General features: G+C 37.4%; 1 pseudogene; it reads left to right on the forward strand.

Moving 5' to 3' along the window:
* Positions 1 to 2205: 2205 nt before the first annotated feature.
* LOC105298429 lies at positions 2206 to 4390 on the forward strand (annotated as a pseudogene).
* Positions 4391 to 4752: the final 362 nt, after the last annotated feature.

Raw genomic sequence — 4752 nt, forward strand, 5'->3', positions numbered from 1 at the left:
TGGTCAGATTCTAATCATAAAAAGCTTTATTGTTAAGCTATTTCCAGATAGTCTATATTCTAAAGAAGAGAGAAGAAATGCTTGTCAGGCAGCACCATTAAAAATGCTCAGCTCTGCCACTCCACTCATGAGCTATGGTTTCATTTCTGATGCCCAAATTTTCCCATTGTAGTTTACACTCATTTCTGTGACTATTTAAATCTTCAGTAACCATCAAAGAGTATACTTTGAGATGAGCATTATTTAACCTTTATATTTTTACTATTAATATGAGTACTATGCTCATATCAAGATAGTCTACTTGAGTAATCTTGATTTCAGAGCTGGCCAAACCGAAACTGAGTTTTTTTAGATTGTTAATAACAACTCTGTTTGGCCTGTTCTGGACTGGGTAAGGAATCCGTATCCTATATACCTTTGTACTGCCTTTTCCATTTTATGGCCACTTGATTCCCAGACCACAACAATATGAAAAGCTCTGAATGTACTTGTTCATGGAAGATTTTGAAACTAGGTTTTAAATGATTATTTAATTTATTTTTTCCACAATAAAAACTTATATTTTATTATTTTTTTAAATATTTTTTTAAATTTTCCCCCTCCCTCTCCCCATTCCCTTCCGGTAACTATTAGTCCATTGTCCCCATCCATGAGTCTCTGTTTGTTTGTCCTATTCATGTGTTGCTTTCAGGTTTATATCCTACATATAAGTGATATCATGTGGTTTTTCAACCTTTTCTGTATGGCTTATTTTGCTTAGTATGATTATTTCAAGGTCCATCCATGTTGTTGTAAATGACAGTATTTCAAGCCATTCTGAGAAAAAAGAACGAGGCTGGAGACATAACTCTGCCCAACTTCAAATTATACTACAAAGCAACAGGAATCAAAACGGCATGGTATTGGCAGTAAATCCATATTTATATGGGCAAATAATTTTAGACAAAAAAAGCCAAAAACATACAGTGGAGAAAGGAAAGCCTCTTCAATAAATGGTGCTGGGAAAACTGGAAAGCCACCTGCAAAAAAATGAAACAATCTCCACACACCAAAATCAACTCAAAATGGATTAAAGACCTGAACATAAGACCTGAAACTAGGTTTTTATAATTGATTTATTAAATCTTGATTTCAGTCTAGGAAATCTGTGTGTTTTTTTCTTAATATAGAGCATAAATTGATGGTGTTTGACTTTGTTGACCTATCCCTTCTTTCACATCTTCCTCCTTTTCAGGGCCTTCTTTATTTTCAGATCTCCTAAGATCCCATGCTGCCAAATTTTACCCATAATGAATAACCATGGGATAAACTCAAACTACTATAGAATAAGAATATTTAGCTTTTTGTGCTAGCTTGAATACTTACCAAGTGAACACCCATAGGAATCTGTCTTAAACTCACTATACTTCATCTGTAATATAGGGATTATAATAACTATTCTGAGAAACTTATTGTTGGGTTTCTGGTTTCCAGGTCCTCATGTAAGGAGCTTGGAAGTCACCACTCTGTCCTAATACCAAGTGAAGAGCTGAACAGACTGAAAAATTAAAAACTCTTCTTGGATCTTGATTATCATTTTAGATGAGTATATACATTTACTAAAATCCATCAAATAATATACTTATATTTTGTGCATTTCATAGTATAAACATTAAATGTCAATAAAATTAAGGAAAAAAGATTCTTCTTTTTCTCTATGCTGGATCTAAATCAGAATCTCTAATGTCATTATGTTTATCTAAAATAGAAATCTGAAGTATGACAGTGAGAGTGAATACGTAGTTTCAGCTATAATTCTTATTTATATGTAGTTTTAACAATAGTCATAGGGTCTTAAAATATCATGTTCCTTATTTTAAGAATCTAATGTAAGGAACTCATAAAATGCATCCTGAATCACTCAAGTTTTAGTGTCACTCTTAGGTTCTGTCTCAGCCCAACATGTGACAGCTGAATCATAACTATCTTCTCCCTAACAAATTGATTTCCTCTCTAGTATTTGACATTTGTATTTTTTAATTACAAATTTAATGATAGTTGCTACATTAGTGGAACCCACTCCCTGCTTGCCAATCTCTCTTTCACACACTCATATCAAACCAATGTGTCTTCTCTGTTGCATCGCTATTAGTCAACTTAACAGGTGATACAACTCTGAAGTTAAAATGAAAATGTTGCAGCTTTCAGGTCAGCATGTCTGGAGAGATGGCTATGGTATAGGAGGCTGAGGTGAATGTGGATGGCAGTGAGCCCAGACTGAGCAAAAATGAGCTAAAGAAATGCCTGAAAGCTGAGAAGAAGGTAGTAGAGAAGTAGGCCAAGCAGAAGGAGCTCAGTGAGAAACAAACTAAGCTAAGCCAATGCTGCTGCCACCAACTACACCAATAACAGCAACGTCGGTGCCCAGTTAGAGAGCCTGGACCCAAACCAATACTACAAGATCCTCAGTCAATCGGCCCACCAACTAAAGGTTAATGACTGGTACCCATCCAGATTCCATATAGACATCTCACTCACTCGCTTCATCCAAGAATAAAGTCACATATAACCTGGGGACCACCCAAGTAACAGCATCTTAAAGGTGGCAGGTAGGATCCATGCCAAAAGAGCTTCTGGGGGAAAGTTCATCTTCTATGGTTTTCGAGGAGAGGGCGCCAATTTGCAAGTCATGACCAATTCCAGGAATTATAAATCAGAAGAAGAATTTATTCCTATCAATAACAAACTACATTGGGGAGACATAATTGAATTCAGGGGAATCTTTGGAAAACCAAGAAGGGTGAGCTAAGCATCATTCCCTATGAGAATACACCGAGAACTCCTTGCTTGCATATGTTACCTCATCCTCACTTTGGCCTCAAAGACAAGGGAACACAATATCGTCAGGGATACTAGGAGTTGTTTCTGAATGACTTTGTGAGGCAGAAATTTATCATTCACTCAAAGATCATCACATATGTAAGAAATTTTTGGATGAGTTGGGATTCCTAGAGCTTGAAACTCCCATGATGAACATCATCCCAGAGGGAGCTGTGGCCAAGCCTTGTATCACTTACCACAATGAGCTGGACAAGAATTTATATATGTGAATTGCTCTGAACTCTACCATGAGATGCTGGTAGTTGGGGGCATTGACCAGGTTTATGAAATTGGACACCAGTTCTGGAATGAAGGAACTGATTTGACTCACAATCCTGAAGCACTATAGCCTATGTTCTACATGGCCTATGCAAAATACCATGATCTCATGGAAATCACGGAGAAAATGATTTCAGGGATGGTGAAGCACATTACAGGCAGTAAAAAGGTCACCTACTACCCAGATGACCCAAAGGGCCAAGTCTATGAGATTGACTTTACCCCACCCTTCTAAAGAATCAGAGTAGAAGAGCTTGAGAAAGCCCTGGGAGTGATGCTGCTAGAAACTAACCTCTTCGAAACTGAAGAAACTCACAAAATTCTTAATACCTGTATGGCAAAAGCCATTGAATGCCCTCCATCCTGAACAGCAGCCAGGTTCCTTGACAAGCTTGTTCTGGAGCTACTGGAAGTGGCATGCATCTGTGATCACCCACATATAATGAATGAGCCCTTTGACAAAACAGCACTGTTCTAAAGAGGGTGTAACTGAGTGCTTTGAGATGTTTGTCATGAAGAAGGAAATTTGCAATGCCTACACCGAGCTGAATAACCCCATGCGGCAGTGGAAGTTTTTCGAAGAACAGGCCAGGGCCACTGGCAATGAGAAGGCCATATACATAGATGAAACTCATATGCGAGATATAAAATTGAAAGTAACAAACAAAGACGAACAAATGAAAACTCATAGACACCGACAACAGTTTAGTGGTTACCAGAGGGAAAGAGTGGGGGAGGGAAGGGTAAACGGGGTCAAATGTATGGTGACAGAAGGAAATTTGACCTTAAGTGGTGAACACACAATGCAGCGTACAGATGACGTTATTAATTGTACACTTGAAACTTATATAATTTTATTAGCCAATGTCGCCTCAATAAACTTAATAAAAAAAGAATTTAAAAAAATGTCTACAGGAATAGTAGGAATGTTTGATTTTATGTAGCCAAACTGGAGTTATATATGCTGGATTAACACAAGCTTCATTAAACATGTAGAGATATGATTAAAATAATAGATACTTTAGTATAGTTTTCTCTGATATGCAGACTAATGATTGAAGCTCTGTAACAGATGTCAGAACAATATTTCAAGTATTCCATTTTCCTTTCTTGTGGAATTTCTAAATAAAAAGGCAAATTATAAAGAGAAAAAAAGAGGAAGTACTTATGTTTCCTGCCATGAAACCTGAAGAAGGAAAATGTAGCAACTGCTAATACATTAGAAAGCACAACATGTGGCACTTTTGTCTAGAAAATAATAATTGCAAGTCACATAACTCAGACATCTTTTCAATTCTGTAAAAATCAAGAACTGCAAGTGAATTCTTGTATGTTGCTATCCATTTGGCTATAACAGTCCAGTCACCAAAAGAGAGAAAAGGAATTAAGAATTCTTTTTTTTATTCCTTGTTACCAAATAAACCATTTGTCTCTGAAAAAGAAAAGGAGAAGGAGGTGGAGGAGGAGGAGGAGGAAGAGGAGGAGGAGGAGGAGGAGACAGAAAAGGAAGGAAGAAAGGAAGGAGGGAGGGCAGGAGGTGGGGGGGGGAGAGAGAGAGAGAGAGAGAGAGAGAGAGAGAGAGAAATGTTGCTTTTAGCCAAGAGGTAGGTTTTG

The sequence above is a fragment of the Pteropus vampyrus genome, unplaced genomic scaffold (assembly GCF_000151845.1).
Source record: "Pteropus vampyrus isolate Shadow unplaced genomic scaffold, Pvam_2.0 Scaffold152, whole genome shotgun sequence".
In the NCBI taxonomy this organism is placed as follows: domain Eukaryota; kingdom Metazoa; phylum Chordata; class Mammalia; order Chiroptera; family Pteropodidae; genus Pteropus; species Pteropus vampyrus.